Raw genomic sequence first — 22,069 nt, 5'->3', positions numbered from 1 at the left:
TGCTGCTTTTCGAAGAGGGAGACCAGCAGGCTCTTAGCGACACGACAAACTAAGAACAAAGAACTACGTCCGACTGAACGTGTGGCGATAGGTAAGCAACTTCAGAAAGCATGGTAAACTTTCAGGTTCCCCGTACACACTCTGTCTGTCTGTCTATGTCTCTCTTTCCCTCTCTCTCTGTCTCGCCCTGTTTCTCTCTCTGTTTTTCTCTCTCCCTCTCTCTCTCTCTCAATCTCTCTCTCTCTCTCTCTCTCTCTCTCTCTCAATCTCTCTCTCTCTCTCTCTCTTTTTCTCTCCCTCTCTCACTCTGCCTCACTCTGTTTCCCCCTTCTCTCTCGCTCCCTATCTCCCCATCTCTCTCTCTTTCTCTGTCTCCCTGTCTCTCTGTCTCTGACGCTCTTTCACTCTCTCTGCTTCCACCTCTCTATTGCTCAGGCTCTCATGAGTTGATTGAAAAAAAATCGAAATGAGCCAGAAGACGGGAAGGGTGGGCTGGCGGGGGCGGTGTCTGTGTTGTCTTTAAGACGCTCTGCATTTGGGTGCTCATTAAAATAGGATCCATGGACTGGGGCCACGTCCATCACTATCACAGCGGGCTGAGACGACGTCACCATGGCTACATAACAGAAGCAGCATGACTTGCGGACACGCGTTCACGGTCTCAACCCGACGCTCTCAGTTAGTGCTCATAAAATCCCCTAACAGGGACATGCTGCTTTTCATTAGCGCTTATGGATAGCATAGGGCTGGTACAGGCTAATCCGGAGCCGAATGGGAGTGTAGGGCCTGCATGCTGATGGAGTGGCTATAGGCGTGTGTTATGCCCATATGGCTGTCTTTAGTGGATATTGTAATACTGTGGTGGTGAAGGGTGATATCATTGCCCTGGATACAGGCTTTTATTATGGGACGGGCGTGTTGGATTTTATGTTTCCACAAAAAACATGCCTCGTTTGAAACCTCCAAGATAATAATAATGATCTAAAACAATTATGAATAATTATAAACGATAAATGTATGATAATACATTTATTCAATTTATTTAGCAAATTTCAAATAGCAGCCTAATGGCAGCAAGAGGCTGTCTAGGAGTATCAGCCGATCGGTCCAGTAAGACAAGTTTACGGTAAATTATTCCTAGAAGCGTCACTAAACGGCGACAGTGATATCTAAACCAACAATAGAATCAAACAAACAAACTCATTATTGTTGAATCACAACCGTGTTTCAGTAAAGATCGTAGCAAAACGTCTTGAGGAAACATTCTTCTTTGCAAAAGTTGTATTTTCTCTACCTGTGTGTGTGTTGGTGTGGGTGTGTGTGTGTGTGTGTGTGTGTGTGTGTGTGTGTGTGTGTGTGTGTGTGTGTGTGTGTGTGTGTGTGTGTGTGTGTGTGTGTGTGTGTGTGTGTGTGTGTGTGTATGTATGTTTTTATACACGCACATACCATGCATTTGGGATCACAGTAGATTTTTGCCATAGATATTCGACCCATTTTAGCAAACCATTTTATTTTTAGAAAGAATTACTGTGAATGATTCTTAGCCACAGGCAGACTACTACAAATCATTTATTGCGTAGATGCACAAAAGTTGAGGTCACAGACCTTTACAGAGCAACAAATGGGTTCCCTGCCTGCAAAAGGTTGGGAACCACAGAAGCATGGGAAAATGTGAGACAGAGAGAGGGAGAAAATAAAGAGAAAGAGAGAGAGAGATACTGTATCTTTTTCTCACTTCCACCGAAGCGTTTAATTTCAGAGCACACACACACACACACACACACACACACACACACACACACACACACACACACACACACACACACACACACACACACACAGTGGTATGTGTGTGCTCTGGAACTCAGTGCATCAGGCTTGACATTTCAACTCCTAAATTTATCTTTCAGCCTTGATCCCCCCCTCAAGTGCCAGACATGGCAACACAGGAGGCGCTGTGATGCCTCGCTAAATCCTGTCTGCTCCCATCACTTTCTCTTTCTCACACACACACACACACACACACACACACACACACACACACACACACACACACACACACACACACACACACAAGACCCCCCCCCACACACACACACACGACACACACACACACACACACACACACACACACACACACACACACACACACACACACACACACACACACACACACACACACACACAGACAGTATGGACTCCATTGTTGACGTTGAGGAGTACAACGTGATTATGTTTGCCTCAGTGATTTTCTCTCAGGAAGATTGGATGGAACGTTGGTTTCTCTCAGATTAGACTACGTTATAACAGCCCTTTTGGCACGGTGCCATTAAGGAGTACTGCAGCCAGTAGGTAGCCTATAGCAAGTGGCAAGAAATTGTGTGTAATGATGTGTCGATGTACTGCAGTTACCACGATGGTACATCATGTGTATGAGCACACGAGGGAGGAACACTAACCACTTTAGGGTGGCTGGTCACACATTTAGTGGCAGATTGATCATCGGAAAATGTTTCATTTAATATGATTGACAAGTGAAACAAATAATCGTTTGATTAATTTTCTTCTGTTTTGGGTTTTATTCAATAACTTTTGAGGGATTTATTTATTTTGATACATCATTTATAAGAGCGTTAGACACATGAGTAAGTAACACAATAATTACTCCAACATTGAGTTGAGTTAACAGAAAAATTAAAACAAGGTTACTTTAGCTTCCGTTTAGCTTTCTAATTGATTGACACATTGATTACGTCACTGCACAGTACACGTTCTCTGAAATTCATCTCGCTTTCCAAATGTTGGAACTTATGGCCTTAATGAACTGCACTGGTGCCTGTCAACCCCAGTGGAGACAACATGAAATATGCAGCGACTATACGGGCGCTAAAATCTAAGGCAGATTATGTGGGCGTACGAGGCTTCTAGATTTACATGCCTCATTGACCCTCATTGAAAGTAATTAAAGTTGCAATGTGGTAATTTATAAGATAGCTCGTAGCTTGAAGTAACTAGGACACGCCTGTAGTCAATGCCGAACGATAAGAAGTTCAATAATGTTATCATTTAGAACACATCCTATAACTGATATGATAAAAAAAAGGTTTGCCAGCCCTTACCTCTCTCTTTGTTTGCAAGAGTCTTACACTAGACAATAGACATAAACTCCCAAAACTGCTTCCCCTCATGCTAACCACCCAGTCGAGCTACGCTAGTTTTGGTGTCACAAAGCCACTGCACACAAATCATAGTCTTGTTAAAACGTCCGTTGTCCCTATCCAGGTGAATACGCGCAGGTGAAGAAATTGATAATGTCTGTATAAAATGATGGTTATTTTCCTCTGCAGAAAATAATGACTTAAACTCTTCGACTCTGCAGTGTTTTTTTGTGTCTTGAAGCCGCTTTTGTTGTTCTTGTTGTTGTTGTTGCCTTCGGAGCCTGCAGAAGAGCCCCCATTGTGCTGTAGGCCTACGTCAGGCCATAATGAAGGCTTTCAATTTTATATAATAGTGCATCATAATGCTGCACACACGCTTTTTATAAGGCAGCTCATATGGACAACTTAATGAATTTCTCATAACAGCACGGAGCATCTTTTAACAAACTATTATCGTCCTGGGAAAATGAGAAAGGAAAATTATGTTTTGTATGCGCAACTCACTCTCTCTCTCTCTCCCTCTCCCCCTCTCTCGCTCTCTCTTAGCTCCCTCTTGTTCTCTCTCTCGCTCTCTAGTTCTGGTTCTCTCCATCTCTTTCTCTCACACTATCTCTCTCTCTCTGTCTCTCACTCTCTCTGTTGCACTCTGTCTCTTTCCATATCTATGTCACATACTCTCTTTCTCTTTTTCTCTCTCTCTCTCTCTCTCTCCGTCTCTCTCTCCCCTCTGCCCTCCCGCTCTCTATCTCTCTCTCTCTCTGTCTCTCTCTCCCCTCCGCCCTCTCTCTCTCTCTCTCTCTCTCTCTCTCTCTCTCTCTCTCTCTCTCTCTCTCTCTCTCTCTCTCTCTCTCTCTCTCTCTCTCTCACCCAAATCAGTGCTCTCAACGTGCACTGATTTGGGTGATTAAGTGTGCCATACCTGGGCCATTGATGCACGTTGGAATACTAATAGCCGCTGACTGCTCTAATAAAAGGATATACAACAATGCGGACAAAGGGAAACACCTGCCACCTTAACAGAACTAATGGGCCAGGAGCTGAACTAATCAGCCTCCATCTGCAACCTAGACTCCACTCTCTGCGAAGTAGGACTCGTACATCAGAATGCATGACGGTTTTTTTATTGTCGATACTCCACCATTTTGAGAATTGATAAGAGAGATGTAGTACTGGAAATAGTCTGGATCAACATAAATATACCATGACCTAATATAATTACCTTCCAATGCTCCTATGCTTCTTAATGGTAGTGGTCATTGTGAGGTGATGTGCTGATGTACAAGCCCTATACAGACCCAAATAGCTTTTAATCTTTAAATTGGCTTGGATGGATGCGGCGTTCGGACATGCAGCTGTTTTTATCAGCTGCTATGAGCCAGCATGCATCTTTATATGATTGACCTTGAACTGATGTGCTTTCACAGCATCAACACGATCAATATTCCAGTAATGATAGGCCTGGTATAGCAGTAAAACCACTATGAAAGTCCCCATGCACATAAGCTACATAGAAAATGGGAACTTGTTTAATAATAAGAAGCCAAAAAATGATGAAAAATATATTATTCTTCCGAGAGTAAAAAGAGAAAGAAAGAAAAGGAGGAATTGTATCAAAGGGCCACACAAGGAAATATCTCCACTAAACAGTTATTTTCTTACAGGTCCTCCAGAAAAATACCCACCAAAATACCCCACGCTTTATACTCTTACAAACGCCAGTGCTGACACTTGAATACCGAGATACCCTCACGGAAAGCTCTTCCAACCGCCGAATAGTAATTCCTCGTTTGGTTTCATTTTCAAATAACCACCACCAGCTGTGCCCCTTCTTACTCGTAATCTTTGAGGGCCTCGAGGGCCCAATCACTTCCCGGGGAAACGGAGATGAAATTTATGACTCTGTGCATATTCCACACTTTGTCGTACATATCCATCGCGGCCGAGATTAAGGCTTTAGAGGAGTCGCTAAATGAGGCTTTAATTGAATGAGGGCATTAACGAGATGCATATGTCCAAGGGGCTCTTCCTCCTCATCCTCCACCTCGTGCTGAATCCCATTTAATAGTGTTACAGGGGCCACGGCTAGCACTGTGACCGCCTCGTGGACCACGAAATCAGTTGTGCAGTGAAAGAAGATGTAAATGTGGCACACACTTCAAATGAGTAATTTTACAGTCTTCAGCACAAAAAAAAAGGAAAAGAAACCAATATACCTATTAATGACTCCTCAGGAATCACTAAGACTGTGTCTCTCCCTGTTGTTGGTAGAATGTGTCAAAACTCAGGCAGTGGTTTTTAACAATTCTGCAGCCACACCGGCAACACATCAATAGTTTATTTGTGTGTGTTTTTTTTTGTTATTTGGCGCACGCGTTGACAGATAGACATGGATTTTTCCTACGTGATCATACATTATCCATACCCAGAGTATTATTTAGCCTGTAGCCTTATTTATTTCAATAAAGCCGTACCAATGTGAAGAAGAGGTGTGCTAGAGATTTTAAAAGCTGTTAGAGTTCTCTCCCTTCATCGCCTTCAGTGGGCGTAAGCTGGCTAAAAGAAAAGGTGCCGAATCACTGTTTTAAAAGTGCAATCCAACAAATTAACTTTCATTGAGTAAATTAGTCGAAACACATGCTACCTGATCCAAGTCCTTCACATCATTACTCCTCCGGACCCCCCAGCCTGCTAATTCAAGGGGCTAAAAAGGCAGTGTATACTTTATTTCATTGGACGTTGTTGGGGGTGAAATGGCCCACAGTCCTATTAATGGTTGCTTTAATGTTTTGACCCCCCCTCCCCCCTGTGGAGTGTGTGTGGAGACAGTGCTGCGGTGGGGGCGCGGTATTTACCTCCTCCATATTGTCCCAGAGCCGTGGCGGTGTTCAGCTGATAACGGCCCTATCCCACGTGAGAGATGAGCAGGGAGATATGTCTCCATATGGGATATTCCAATATCTCACCGGGGGTGGTTGGCCAAGGAACAGCTCATTACAAAGATTATTAAACACCTTTCTTTTTTTTTTTCTTTTTTTTCCAGGTAGGTGTGTGTCATCTCTGCAGGAGGGGATGACAAAGCCCCCCCCCCCCCCCCCACACACACACACACACACACACACACACACACACACACACACACACACACACACACGCATAACTGCCGCACAATACACAAATACCTCACGAACACGACTACACAATTAAAATAGATCTCAACATTCGCTGAGGAACAGCAGGTAACTGAGGTAGGAAAAAAATGGTATTCTTTATGGACTGGGGGAATTCACCGCCCCAAAAAAACACCCCACCTATGACATTACATTCCATTATTCAGCCATGGCCCAATAAAATGTAATTGCTTATGAAATTGCAAATTCTGCTGCCTCTGTGGCTTTGGTGGTTGGCCGGTGTGGAGACCCTTACATAGACGATTGGCAATTGTTAAAAAACTGTGTGTGTGTGTGTGTGTGTGTGTGTGTGTGTGTGTGTGTGTGTGTGTGTGTGCTCCCTGCGAACACAGGGAGTCCGATGGCTGTACAGCAGGCCGGTCGTGAGGGGGGATAAGACAGAGCAGGAAATCGGGGGGGGGGGGGGGCGGGGGGTCTTAGAGTCGCTGAAGAGGTTGATTAGAGCTGAGATGCAGATTGCTATGAGAAATGGTAATCCATCGCATCTTGGCATTTGGAGCGCCGGCATAACTTGGCACCCCTAGAGAGGATGTCTCCTGCTTCCGCTCCGTGTAAATGGATGGATTTGATTAGAATACGGGCCGCGACACTCTCCCTGTGACAGAAACAATGAATATCTCTCCTCCCGTTGAGTTGTCTCTATTTATTTGGGATTGGAAGAAATCTGCTCTGGGAAGAAGGTGTCAAAACAAGACTAAGTACGTAGTATTTGTTCCCACACGGATTTGAGAGGACCGGCGTGTCTCCACAGACTAACCGTGCCGACACCCGCACGACAACAAACAAACATTTGCATATGCCCAAGGGTAGCTGCGGAAGTCACCTTCATCGTGGGTAGACTTCAGAGTAGAGTTTGACTTGGCACGAACATTAAGTGGTTGCGGAGTGTGAACCGTCTTGGAGTTTCACAGCAATCAGCCAGGAGTCTAACCCTGCGTTCACACCAAAAGATGCATTTGCTGCCCGAACGCGTTGACGCCTGAGTTTTGCGGCGCGTCAAATCAAGTTTTGCGGCGGGTCAAAGGTTTTGTGGCGCGTCAAAAGTTGAAATATTACAACTCGAGCAGCATTTGACGCGCCGCAAAATACGTGAACGCGCCCTTCGCCCGTGCCCGGCAGCGGGCACGGGCATGCCGCGCCGCAAATCAGATTTTGACGCGCCGCAAATCAAGTTTTGCTGCCCGTTTTCTCGGCAGCAAATGCTGCGGCAGCAAAGCAGCAACGCGTCTCTACATTCACTTTGGATGGGATCACGACGCGCGTCAACTTTTTGCATCTTTTGGTGTGAACGCAGGGTAACACACACGCGCACACACACACACACGCACACGCACGCGCACACAAACACGCGCACACACACAAACACACACACACACACACACACACACACACACACACACACACACACACACACACACACACACAAACACAGATTCTGTTTTTTCTTAGGTCAAAAACGTACAACCATACACTGGTAATAAGAACCACTGTTCTTGTGAATACACATTTTACCCTAAGAAAGTGTTTTTTAAAGTTTTGCATTTTTTTCTATGGTATGATGCAATCCATGGAGGTAGAAACAACTGTATATTACATTCATGGTTAGTTGACTTTGCGTGTCAACAACGTGTTTAATGCAAGTTATACTTGTAACTACTGCATTGATACAACTGAAATTGGCAAAAAAATTCACTTCAAAAGACTTACTCCATACAGATTCACATTTTAGCCATTTGAGACATGACATGAGACACACATAGAATGACTTAATGATCAGATCAATATAATATAATGGGGGGCGGGGAAGACCAATACATCTCTGTAGGAAATCAAAGATGACAGAATCCTATTTTCCTTGGAGGCTAAAGAAGAGAAAACAGACAAAGAATCACTCCAGACGACAAAGGGAGGCTTAAATCTCTATATCTTGATGGCATACCCGTGAGGCTGATTAGGAAGAGAGCCATTTGCAGCGGTCAAAGCAGTGGATAACAGGCATGAAAAACACCATGTGCTCATGGTGGGACTCGGACCAGAAGTCAAGCTATTCCAGCTGAATCTTTGAAAGCTTCCGCCTAAATCAATTGTGCATTTTGGGCCAGCGCTGCGGAGCTGGAGCCCATGTTGGGTAACAATTCACTTTGACAGCTCAAGTGCTTCCCCCTCATAATCTCCCATGACCGTTTCTACCAAATGTAAAAGACAGAAAGGACTCTTTCAAGAAAATAATCTCCCCAAAGTCCTTTCGCCTTCAGCACCAGGGACAGCTCCTCTCTCTCCCCCGCAGTTGGACTGTCAGTGGCTATTGTTCTCGGCTTGGCTAGCAGGATGACAGTCTTCACCTCGGGACAAACCCGTCCAGATATCCCCTCTCGTTGGCTAGCTAGGCTGTCTAGCTCCCAGCTGAAAGGTACTGGGAGCAGAATGCCAACAATGTCAACAGCTGTGGGCTGGTGACATTGTGGCCATTCTTCTTCCTAAATCCCTTACCTGCTCCTGTACGGCGTGTTTCGGAACAAACTATGTCCCTTTGTGGAAAAGCTCTACGGTGTGTACATCGCAATGTCATATCGCAGCGACGCATTTGATTTGGAATCATAGTTTTGATACTAGTAGTTTGGATACTGGTTGTTATATTTATAATATTTTTGGGGTTTGAGTATAGTATTTATTTGCCATTCTGGGGAGACATTGTTGTGTTCGAATTTGCAAAGTAAGAGAGATTAGGAGTACTCTTGTCATCTTGTAGTTTAGCGGGAGCGGCCTCAGTGGTTCGAACACACGCAGGTCGGAGACTTCCCACTTGGGATTTCCCTCCTCCGATCATAAACAAAGGCAGCAAAAGCCTAGGTGGAGTGTTGCAGCGTGTAGCAACCAACACTGCTACAATAACAGTCAGCCCATATGATTCCTGCTGCTAGCCTGTTCAAGACCCCTTACAACCCCCACCGCCTATATGAAGCTAAAGGCCTTTCATGGTGGACACCACCGCTCGGTGTGAGAATGTGTGTAGCTATGGATGAACACAGCTGATTGAAGTGCTTGGCGGGGGTCACCTTGGTAAGGAAAGCACTATATCAAATACAGCCATCCCTTTGTAGCTATTTAAGTATTTCGCTAGCAGGCCTTAAAAGCAGCAGGGGCCGTTTGTTCAAAGATTCCGTGTGTTGACAATGTACAAGTGCGTCTGATGCTTCTTTCAATAGCAAGGCGTGAGGCGAGGAGCTCTATTTCTGTTCTCACAGCGTGGGCTGTCTTTAACCTGGCAGCATTTTCTGTTTAAACTGGAGCCACTGGTATTTTTGTGCTTAATGAAACACTCTGGAGCTGGCGTCATAAAATGGGTGAAGTGTATGTGGCATTCAATAAAAATAGTAGTCGCAAAAAAAAAAGCATTAAAAGGGATTTTATTTCTTTCTCCATTACAGCTAAAACACAGCCATTATCCGACGGATCAGCCAATCAGCAACAAACAAAAACAAAGCGAGATGTGCAGCATAAGGTGAAATCAACCAAAAACATTAGCAGAATGAAGAGGCTAAGTAAAAGGTCGGGCACTCCTGCATGTCACACAGAGCTAGAGATATATTGCAGGCTGGTGTTTATAAAGAGTAACAGGGAGAGCACCTTTCCGTTTAAAATATAGCCTTTTTTCAAAACAAAACAATTAGGGGTCATAAACCAGAGCCTAGCTTGTTCGGAAATACACAGGCTTAACAGCTCTGCGTGCTACGAATGCCACTCTTTGTTTGAGTATATTCTCTATCGTTGTGACTAAGGAATACAGCATTATAAGTTATTTTAACGTGGTTCTTCATTGCCACTATCCAGTTTAAATTTCAGGCAAATTTTGCAGCAGCCTTGAATGCCATCAGTATATGGTCTCCTCAAAGGAGAGAGAGAGAGGGCAGGAGAGAGAGAGAGAGAGAGAGAGAGAGAGAGAGAGAGAGAGAGAGAGAGAGAGAGAGAGAGAGAGAGAGAGAGAGAGAGAGAGAGAGAGAGAGAGAGGAAGCGTGAGATAGAGAGGGAGAGAGAGTAAGAAAGAGGGAGAGAGGGAGAGAGAGACACCGCTCAGAAAGTAATGGCCCCTGAAACTTTATTGTCCTCTCTGCCTCTCATCTGTATTCCTCTCTCCGTTCTCCGTTCTCCCCCCTCCTCACCCTCACTACCCCCCCTCACCCCCACCCGCATGTTCCCTCCTGATCAGTTAATGGTGACTGGAGCACTGGGACGAGAGAGAGAGAGAGAGAGAGAGAGAGAGAGAGAGAGAGAGAGAGAGAGAGAGAGAGAGAGAGAGAGAGAGAGAGAGAGAGAGAGAGAGAGAGAGAGAGAGAGAGAGAGAGAGAGAGAGAGAGAGAGAGAGAGGTGGGAGAGCTGAGAAAGTGACAAGAATGAGAACAAATAGAGAGTGAGAGGAGGGAGTGGGGGGTGTGGTGGGGGTCGATGGATGGATACGGTACGATGAAGACGAGATGAAGCCAGTTGAAAACACGAATTTCACAGCAAGAATCTGCCATTATAACCCCCCCCCCCCACACACACACACACACACACACACACACACACACACACACACACACACACACACACACACACACACTGACACACACACACTGACAAACACACACACACAATCCTCTGTCTGTCTGTCATACGTCCGACGGAGCCGTGAGGTCCCTCGAAGAGCCAGGGGACAGTAACTCACAGCCCTAATGTTGTGTGGCTTGAAAGGACTCCCAGCGGCACCGCGTGCCCCGGCCCATCAAGGCCTGCACATCACGTGTTGCTGGAGGTGGTGCTGGGGGAGGGGGGTGATGGAGGTGGGACGGGTGGAGGTGGTGGAGCGGGGGCTGGATGGTGGAGCGGGGGCTGGTGGTGGAGGTGAGAGAGAGAGAGAGAGAGAGAGAGAGAGAGAGAGAGAGAGAGAGAGAGAGAGGAGAGAGAGGAGACTGAGAGAGAGAGGAGACTGAGAGAGAGAGAGAGAGAGAGAGAGAGAGAGAGAGAGAGAGAGAGAGAGAGAGAGGGAGAGGAGACTGAGAGGGAGAGGAGACTGAGAGAGAGAGGAGACTGAGAGTGAGAGGAGACTGAGAGTGAGAGGAGAATGAGAGAGAGAGAGAGAGAGAGAGAGAGGAGACTGAGAGTGAGAGAGAGAGAGAGAGAGGAGACTGAGAGTGAGAGGAGACTGAGAGAGGAGACAGAGAGTGAGAGGAGAGACAGAGAGTGACGCACAACATACTGAACAGCAGGGCTCAGGGTTAGGGACAGAAATGGCTACGTGTGTTTGGAGGTGTACGTTTGTGGTATTTTTGAATAGCTTATTTATTTTTCATCATGAATGGTGGCAGCAGCTGAAGGCTAAAATGTTGCAATGGGACAAATTAAGGAGAGTCTGAGTGAAAGAGGAGGAGGAGGACAGGGAGGACGTGGGTTCCTGAGGGAGGGATGGATAAAGAGGAGGTGTATAGGGTGCATCAGGAAATAGCTCTCTGTTACTGAAGACCACTGAGAAAGGAGACCTCCATTAAAGAGGGTTCTATGCTATATGGCCTGTAGTATATGCGCTGTATTTTCCGAGGATTCGGGGGATGCCATATATGTGAGCTGAGGTCAGGGGATACCTGTCTCTGAAGATCAAGTATCGCAGCAGCCTATTACAGACAACGTGCCCCTAAGGGCTCGGTCCTAACGCCACATCACCCCCTCAGCGCCATGATTGTTACGGCCGCGAGGGGGGATTGTTGGATGCTCTCACTTAGCGAACCCACAGACAAGTCAGCGACGACACAGAGGAGAGAGAGAGAGAGACGAGAGAGACGAGAGACGAGAGACGAGACGTGCAGCTCTCACAGATCCCACAACCGCACCAGCTAAAAAGCCCGGACTTTTACTCATGATGAGTCTGTCATGTCTCAGCAATACCATCCCACACAATTAGTACCGCTAATGACAGGGCTGTTCCCCCTCTTTCATTACTCAGGCAGATCCCAAAAACAGCTTGGCTCCCCCAGCGTGTGTGCGTGTGCGTGTGTGTGTGTGTGTGTGTGTGTGTGTGTGTGTGTGTGTGTGTGTGTGCATGTGCGTGTGCGTGCCCCCCCCCAGTGAGGACAGAGGCACCGCCACAGGAAGGGAAACAACGCAACACCCCGGAGCCCCCCCCCCCCCCCCCCCGCCAACAACCCCCCCCGGATCCCCGCCGCCCTACTTTTGGTTCATGTGTCTCAGGGCCCAGGGCGGGGGTCTCTGCCAGCTGTGGCTTGCTCCACCGACATGCAGGTGGGGCTGATTGAAGACCCTGGTCTAGGGGTGGGTGGGTGGAGGGGCTTCATGATGCTGGGGGAGTAGGGGTCTGGGCTCTGATGGGTCTGACCCTTGCAGTAGAACGCAACCCCTCACCCACAGCCCTTCTAGTTCTTATTAGGCTGCACGTGCGCAAATAGCATTTACCACAACCGCACACACACACACACACACACACACACACACACACACACACACACACACACACACACACACACACACACACACACACACACACACACACACACACACACACCAATGGAATTCTGCCAATTAAAAAAATAAATAAAGATGAAAACTTAGTCTTGATAATAAAAAAAATTCCCCATGGAAATGTATAATTAGGAGATTAATAGTTTTAATGATGAGATAAAAAGTTATAATTATGAGATAAAAGTCTAAATTGTGAGATGGCTCTCTCTTCAAAGGTCCTTCATCCTCTCACTGGCCTAACTGTGCAACCGATATGGACTCTTGAATAGGGTTACAGGTTACCTTTGTAAATGTTAGATGTTAGATATAATTGCAACGGAATAAATTAATTTTATTCAGTTGCAGCTTAACAAATAACAACAATTTTGTAACTGTAGCCTCGACAATATAACTCTCAATGAACTATAGCTTTGTTGCAATATTCCCTTTTTAGCAACATGTGGTTAGGAGGAAGAAATTAAACCAAACCCTACACCCACATGGCAAAGGATGACCTGCTCCTGCCGACGCTCAATCTTATCTCAAGCTGACTGTCCTCATCCTCACTGTACTCCTCCATCTCCTCTTCATCTCCACTGTTCTTCTTCTTGTACTGCTGTTTCTCCATCTGGTCAATGGCGTCTTCCAGCTAAAGAATCCAAAATAATACATCTTCTGGATCTTTTGGACAGTTTGGACCTCAATGCCAACTTGGCCTTTATCCTGGAGTTGTATGATCATTGCCTAAACAAACTCACCACCAAAGGTGTCGTTCCCAGAGGTCAGTAGGACTACTGGTGTTGTGTACACCGTCAGTTTCTCAGGCAGAAGGTTGGCAGAAGCACACAAGATGTGCAGGATTTCGGGAGGTCTGCTCAAGACCCCTGGTGGACCTTCCAAGATGCTTTCCAATGAGGAGGTACTCGTATCACCCCCTTGGTATGTAAGTGATCCCAGGTGTCCTTCTATTTCAACGATCTCCTTCTTTATGAGCCTGGCCACCGTCAGTCTCATCACCGTTGTGACAGTTTGTAATTGAACCTGTCGTGTGAATACGTTTCGGCTGATTCTTATCAAATAGGATTAAAATGTATTTCCGGATCTGAAACTCTTTTTATCTCATCATTTCGAGTTTTTTTTCATAATTATGACTTTTGATCTTATAATTATGACTCACCATGGGGATATTATATTATCAAGGCTAATTTTTCAGCTTATTAAAAAGAAATACTAGTAAAATAGGCTCCAGAAAAACACAATCCTTTTGAAGATGATGGGGAGTTTTACCACGCGTTTTTATCAAACTTGCACACACACACACACACACACACACACACACACACACACACACACACACACACACACACACTCACCTGACACGCACACACTTATGCACACACACACACACACACACACACACAGACACACTCACACACACACACACACACACACACACACACACACACACACACACTCACCTGACCCACGTGTGCAGACACACAGACACATGGCGCACACCCACACACAAAGTAATCAGACAGAATAAGAGAGAAACGGTGTGGATGGATGGTCATCTTGAGCGTGGACTAATGAATGTCGTTCATTAAGAGGTGAACGGGTAATTGCTTCCTTGGGACTGTCCCAAAGCCCTATACATAAGATATTACGCCCCTAATTCTTCTTGGTCGTTTCCTTCAGCTAATACACTTATGCTAATTCTGATTTATACACACCGTCGTTCCATCACCACCGTGTCCCGGCGGTTAAGCGAGTTATCTGGAATTGATTACAGTCGCCCGGCAAAGGAAAAACAGGACAGAAAAAAACGGTTTACATGATCTATCTGGTCCTTTTATTTTATTCATGAAGGCTCCATGTAAATGAGGTCTCGTCCCGGGACTCGTGTGGAGTGTGGGCTTTCCTTGACAGGCAAATTTACAGAACGGAATCCATCAGGACACCGGCCCCCCCTGTGTCTCCCCCCCAGCCCTCCCCCCAACACTAATATAATTGAGTTTCATCATTGTGAAATCTATTAGGCCACATTGTAGATCGTATTCTCTCTCTCTCTCGATCAGGGAGAGCGGCACATCCATTCCATTCCGTCCCGTTTAGGTCTGACTGGAAAAGTAATTACCAAAGCCCCCCCCCCCCCCCCCCATTATTCTCAGACACGCCATGCTGAAGGTTTTCAAAGGATACGCATATATATATCACTATATCCCAGACATGCTACTCATGGCGACTTATTGTACACACAACTGATCTGCAGACCGTTTACACATCGTTTAAGGATAAACAGCATCATGCATTATGTTTATGCTATATAGGCTGTGTGTGTGCGCGTGTGTTTGTTTGTCTGTTTTTGTGCTGTGTGTGTGCATGTGTGTTTGTCTGTGTATATACTGTATATAGGGTGTGTGTGTGTGTGTGTGTGTGTGTGTGTGTGTGTGTGTGTGTGTGTGTGTGTGTGTGTGTGTGTGTGTGTGTGTGTGTGTGTGTGTGTGTGTGTTGGTGAGTGTGGGTATGTGTGCGTGCGTACGTGCGCTCGCGAGTGTGTGTGTGTGTGGGCGAGCGCGTGTGTGTGTGTTTACATATATGAAAAAAAAAATCAATGCTGATAATTGTTTTCTTTAGGAGCACGCGCTCTCAAGGTTGGGAGCATCCCGTGCGCGTGTGTAAGCTGCGATGGCACCGCGGCGGACAGGCGAGAGATCGCGCCGCGCGAGCAGCGCTTTAGTGGTTCACTGGCTGTAATCATAACCGCTGTTTACGAGGAGCTCCCGTTTTGATGTGACAGCTCCTCTCTCGCGCAGTTCCTTTCTTTCCTCGAGCCGTGAACGGATGTCCACCATGTTCGCACTGACCCCACCTGGATGTGCTTACACTGTTGGACCTCGACGGAATGAGCAGTTGAGACTGAGAGGAGCATTTTAGGATACCGCTACACTTGGGAAAGAATAACACGTCTTCTCCGGGAAAAGGAAACGGCTCCACGTTTTTTTAATTAAAGTGGACGTCTAACGTCAGGGCTTTGCCGGTTCTGTTTGGCAACTCTCCTGTACCTTAGATCGCTTCTCTGATCGCTTCTGTTCCTCTGAAGCCAACACGGAGGAGGAGGAACACTGGTCTTCCCAGAGGTGGTGTTTTCAACTTTGAACGGCGTGACGGTCACGTTTGGTCAGTATAGGTTATACTTTGGCGGTGGCATGTTGGTCAGTCTCTTCTTTGTCTGTGCTGGTTCAAGGTATCCACGGTACAGCTTGTGAGAAGCCGAGACGGGACTCGACTCTGAGGGAGAAAGTATAGAAAATGTTTGGTCTCTTCGTAAGGGCGATGCCGTCGGTGTTCACACAATAATGCACGGACAAAAACAAGCACATCGTCTCGTCTGCCAAACCTATTTTCACCTAAAATAGACTGAAAGGTAAGGACATTCCGCCTGTGGTTGCTTTTACTGATATAAAGTCAGGGGAAATTACGTGCTTTTGCATTTTTCTTTGCTATTTATAACAAAAAGATATTCACTAATATAATTGCCAGTTAATAAAAACAAATTGTATGTACATGCTGCGTGGTGAGAAAGACTAGTGTGTGTGTGTGTAGTGTGTGGTCTTATAAAATAATAGGAGGTCATTCTGAGAAATGGCCTATTATTTTTATAACAACAAACATTTGTTCCCAGTTTTTCTTCCGACCACGCAGCATGCAGACAGTGTCGCGCGCGCTCGCCCTCTCCGCGGAACAGACGGAGAGAATGTTAAGGAGCTCGAGCGCAGAGTTGCGCGTGGGGTGTTGTTGCGCGCGGGACCGACGTGCGCGTCTACGGACTGTGTAGAACACGCGTGGTTCTGAGAGACGGTACAACCTGCCACAGGGTCATTAAATTCTATTCTGTAGCCTGGGGTCGTTTTTTTCATTATAGTGGTTATTTATTTGACCACTTGTGGCAGCCGAGGCCAAGGGGTCTGATAGGTGGGTCTGACCCCCTGGTTACTGCTTCGTTACCCCACGAGCACGTTGACATTTAAATGTGTAGCCTAATTGACTGGTCTTACAGAGGTTGTCGTCTGATTGGTCCTACGCGCAGAATTATAATAGTGTTATTAGGCTTTCTCTCCATTTTTAATGGCTACATTTATTTAATTATTTAATACAGGCATGGCACCCATAGGCACAAAGATAACATCGCCTGGAAGTAAACATGCAGAAATACTGGAGGCAACAACTAGAGTAGCACTCTCTCTCCCCTATGACTCTCTCTCCCTATGACTCTCTCTCTCTCCCTCTCTCACATTTATTTCTGTCTATCACTCTCTCTCACACACACTGTCACTGTATCATGTCTCTCTCACATGCCTTTCCCTCTTCACACACACACACACACACACACACACACACACACACACACACACACACACACACACACACACACACACACACACACACACACACACACACACACACACTTGACAAGATTTGACGGAAATGCGTTTTTGATTTAATAAGCAGTCTCAGAAAAGTAACAGCAATTCCCAGTGGGTGAAGGTAGAATGACAAGTATCAAACAAAGAAAAGACCCCACTCATAATGATCAGCTATTTGGTAAAAATTATAAACTAAACAAAACAGAATACTTCAGGTCTCCAGCAGTGTCTTTCTGATGATGTCATCACCAGGGAGGTTGACCCCCGTAACAACCGTTAGCCAATGAGGGCAGGTCATTCCAGGGTCTGTGGCTCAGTCCTGCAGGCCCATCAGCGACAGACAGAAGCCCTCCGATGAGTGAATGCTATCGACGGCCTCCCTCCTTTGAATTATTCATGGTGCCCGCTCCTGAACGGAGCATTTGCACATCAAGGTGGCCCTTTAGCATCTGATGAGCCTGACCACAGGTGAGAGGTGCCCGCTGGCCACCAGGGGAGTGGGAGGGTACAGGACACAAGCGAGACGAGAGGGAGGGCCTTTGGGAGTTGTGTGCGTGTGTGTGTGTGTGTGTGTGTGTGTGTGTGTCAGTGTGGTTGTCGGAGATTGCGTTGGCCTGAGTGTGACTGCAGGCTTTGGCGAATTTACTTCTATTGTGTGGGAGAGGGTGAGCACGTTCGTCTGCGTGATAGCATCACGCGTGTGTATTTGTTTGTGTGTGTGTGTGTGTGTGTCTGTCTGAGCGTGTGTGGCATCCCCCCCCCCCCCCACCCCATGCAACAGCTTTAATGTAGCAGCACTGCAGATAAGCAGGAGACAAGAGAGGTTAGCACGAAACGTCAGCAGCTCTTGACAAAAGGAGTGGTGGTGGTGGTGGAGGTGGTGTTCAGGTTAATACCAAGTGGATTATGACATGGGGACCAGTTTGACTCTTACTTGATGCAGGTTGTTTGGTGAAAGATGTGTGGTTTTGGGTGTCAGGTAACAATCACTTTCCTCTCCCTCTCCGGACACCTCTCCACAGAACAGAACAAGGCCCACTTTGTGTTGTCCTTCGGACACATTTCGCGGCTGGCTTCATACTGTACCAGTATGAGGACCAATGTCCACAGACAGCGTTGACGATCCAGCATTGTTTTAGAGTGAAACAATATCTTCCAAACCTTTGGCAACCTCGAAGTAAACATCATTACTTGGATAGGGTCTACCGTGCCACACACACACACACACACACACACACACACACACACACACACACACACACACACACACACACACACACACACACACACACACACACACACAGGCCCGGCGTTGGTAAACATGGGCGGCTTGATAAGAAGCATTAGTATTCATCAGCCATTGCAGCTGCCAGCATCCTGCAGAACTGGCCTTCGACGCCGGTCTGGTAATAGCTCTCCTCAGCTCCGGGGATCAAAGGTCGGCCCTTTGATTGGCAAGCTGTGTGTGTGTGTGTGTGTGTGTGTGTGTGTGTGTGTGTGTGTGTGTATGTGTGTGTGTATGTGTGTGTGTGCGTGTACTTTTGTGAATATATGTTGACCAGTGGCTAACAACACTGTACAAGCCTCTACGCTCGTATACGTCTGGTGCGAGGGGGCGGGTTCGCGGTCGTCATGGTAGCGACCTCGCTGCACAGCGGCTCCCACTCTTTGGCTCTCTCAGGTGGTTCAATAATCTATTGTCCCCCCTGTCCTGTCAGACACGCCCGGGCCCCCCCTTCCTCTCGGCAGCGCTAGCCTGCCTGGCTGGGGGGTCTCTCTCTCTCTCTCTCTCTCTCTCTCTCTCTCTCTCTCTCTCTCTCTCTCTCTCTCTCTCTCTCTCTCTCTCTCTCTCTCTCTCTCTCTCTCTCTCTCTCTCTCTCTCTCTCTCTCTCTCTGCCATCAGTCTCGTTCACCACTTCTTGCCACGCCTCTCACCTTTTATTCTTTTATTTTCTTTATTTATGTGTTTATTCTCTTCCTGCTTTAGTACAGTGAACAACACGCCCACACTTACTATAGCCTACATCTCTCTATCTCTCCTTCTCTCTCCGCCTCTCTCTGTCTCCCTCTTTCTTTGTCTCTCTCTCTCTCTCAAGCTCTCTCCTCCCCCCTTTCTCTCTCTCTCTCTCTCTTTCTCTCTCTCTCTCTTTCTCTCTCTCTCTCTCTCTCTCTCTCTCCACCCCCTTTCTCTCTCTCTCTCTCTCTCTCTCTCTCTCTCTCTCTCTCTCTCTCTCTCTCTCTCTCTCTCTCTCTCTCTCTCTCTCTCTCTCTCTCTTTCTCTCTTTCTCTCTCCACCCCCTTTCTCTCTCTCTGTCTCTGTCTCTCTCTCTCTCTCTCTCTCTCTCTCTCTCTCTCTCTCTCTCTCTCTCTCTCTCTCTCTCTCTCTCTCTCTCTCTCTATCCGCCTCTCTCTCTTGTCACATTGCCATTCCTAAAATACACCCACTCAGGCATATGGGCACAGACACAAACACACACACACACACACACACACACACACACACACACACACACACACACACACACACACACACACACACACACACACACACACACACACACACACACACACACACACACACACATCCCACAGGGAGAGAGATAGGGAAGGCAGAACCGCGTTTATTTCCATTACACTGATTCTGACGCTCCTCCATCGCTCATAGCTCCGCTGTCTGAGCTTATTGACTCTCAGAACTCTCATTCCCTACACGACCGCTGCGCCAACGCAGCAACACTGAGTATGATTGGGATTCATGATGACAGCCCCTCAAAACATGTTCCAGCGCCTCACTGACTAATAACAGAGAGAGAGGAGCCGTGGTCTGATCACGGCGCGAAAGTGGCGCAGGTGTGTCATCGTCAGTGGCAACGCTACAAGGGTATTTTGAGCTTTTTTTTGTATTTGTTTGAAGAGGCTTTTGAATAAGTGAACTGAACAGCGCAGAAAGGGGCGAGGGGAGGGGGATGGAGGGGGGTTGTGCGGGTGTGGGATTTAGCCTTGGCTGCTCAGGGGTGAAGGACGGCGTTGCGGTGCCATTGTGCGTCCGTGTGCGGCGCACACTGGGCCGATTGAATCTGTGCTTGCCTCAGAGCAAACAGCCTTTTCGGCGCCTCTCATGATTTCGTACAGAAAATCCCAAAATACACAGATGAGGACACAGGCAGGAAACCATTCATTTTGAGCCCCCTGTTTAAAAAACATATATAGCTATTTAATCCTGCTTCTTCCCCAAACAAAGTCCTCCAGCTATAGATCAAGTGCAGTGTGCACTCCTTGCATCTCAAGGCTGTAAGCCCAGGGGAGAAAGGGCCAATATATTTCTAGACTCTGAGTTCAGCAGGTATAGCTGCAGAAGAAATATGTTGCAGTAAAATTGGACTGTGTGTGCGTGGGTGTGTGTGTATTTGTGTCAGGGAATGCATACATGTGTGCGTGCGAGAGAAAGTGTGTGTGTATGTGTGAGTATAAATGTGTGCTTTACTCCTAGTCTTGAAAGTGCAGCAAACACAGACCTAACAAGGCGAACAAAGTGTGCGTGAATGATGGATCACCTTAATGTTACCGCAGGGAGACAAGAGATATACATAGCTTCTCAAAGAGTATGGGTGGAGCATTACTTTACAATTGACTGCAAAAGCAGTACAACGTTTGAGTGGGCGTTATATAGGTTTCAAGAAAATATGAATGAACTACGGCGTTCCAATTTTCTGCTAGCGTATCACTTCGCAGAGTAACAATATCAATATTAAATTAATGGTTAATTAGAATTTAGGAATGCAGACTGCAATATTTATTACAATCTCAATTATGTTGCAATATTGATAGGCCGTTCCCTATCATGGTACTATAATGTAACAGTATTGTAATGAGTGTTGTGGATGGGGGAATAATCGCTTTGGAATTGGCAGTGTTGTTGAATCCTGAAACCCATATATCATTGTACAAATTGTCTGAGCAGAATCCTGATATAATAGGAAGTGAATGGAGAGAGAGAGAGAGAGAGAGAGAGAGAGAGAGAGAGAGAGAGAGAGAGAGAGGGCCCTCAGCAGAGAGGGTGGATGAATTAGAAGCCTGCGCTGGAGTCGATGGAATATTACAAAGGTCAACCGACTTCCAATCAATCTTCCCTTCATGAGATGAGTGGGAGAAGAATGTGATGTCCTTCTGAAAAGCTCTCTCTATTCATCTCTCTCTCTCTCTCTCTCTCTCTCTCTCTCTCGCTCTCTCTCTCTCTCTCACTCTCTCTCTCTCGCTCTCTCTCTCTCTCTCTCTCTCTCTGTCTCTCTCTCTCTCTCTCTCTCTCTCTCTCTCTCTCTCTCTCTCTCTCTCTCTCTCCCCCTCTCTCTGCTTCTCCCTCCCCCCCCTCTCTCTCTCTCTCTCTCTCTCTCTCTCTCTCTCTCTCTCTCTCTCTCTCCGTCTCTCTCTCTCTCTCCCCCTCTCTCTGTTTCTCCCTCCCCCCCTCTCTCTCTCTCTCTCTCTCTCTCTCTCTCTCTCTCTCTCTCTCTCTCTCTCTCTCTCTCTCTCTCTCTCTCTCTCTCTCTCTCTCTCTCTCTCCCCCTCCCTCCCTCCCTCTCTCTTTCTCTTTCTCTCTCTGCCCCGCTCCCCTTCACTCTCTCTCTCTCAATCTCTCGGTGGATCTTTTCCTGAAGTGGTTCGGCAGACATGGTCTCTAGGTCTTGCTATGCCATCAAGTCGACAGCAACGCCGGTGTAATCTGTGTTATTGTGGGCTATTTTAAGACTTTGCCATGCGAGTACACATCCAAAAAACATTTGTTTGACTGAGATAGCACTGGCTGTCTGTG

The 22,069-nt window shown here is 46.7% G+C and overlaps 1 protein-coding gene across 1 annotated transcript in view; it reads left to right on the top strand.

Moving 5' to 3' along the window:
* Positions 1-15,476: 15,476 nt before the first annotated feature.
* syndig1l (synapse differentiation inducing 1-like) overlaps positions 15,477-22,069 on the top strand; it is a 31,542-nt gene continuing 24,949 nt past the window's right edge. The window contains exon 1 of the mRNA XM_030345847.1: positions 15,477-16,262. The gene's annotated coding sequence lies outside the window, so the exon portion shown is untranslated. The remainder of the gene's footprint in view (positions 16,263-22,069) is intronic.

Source organism: Gadus morhua, chromosome 21 (genome assembly GCF_902167405.1).
Source record: "Gadus morhua chromosome 21, gadMor3.0, whole genome shotgun sequence".
NCBI classification, from domain to species: domain Eukaryota; kingdom Metazoa; phylum Chordata; class Actinopteri; order Gadiformes; family Gadidae; genus Gadus; species Gadus morhua.
The sequence above is the reverse complement of the archived record's forward strand: the minus strand, read 5'-3'. Positions and strand labels throughout refer to the sequence as shown.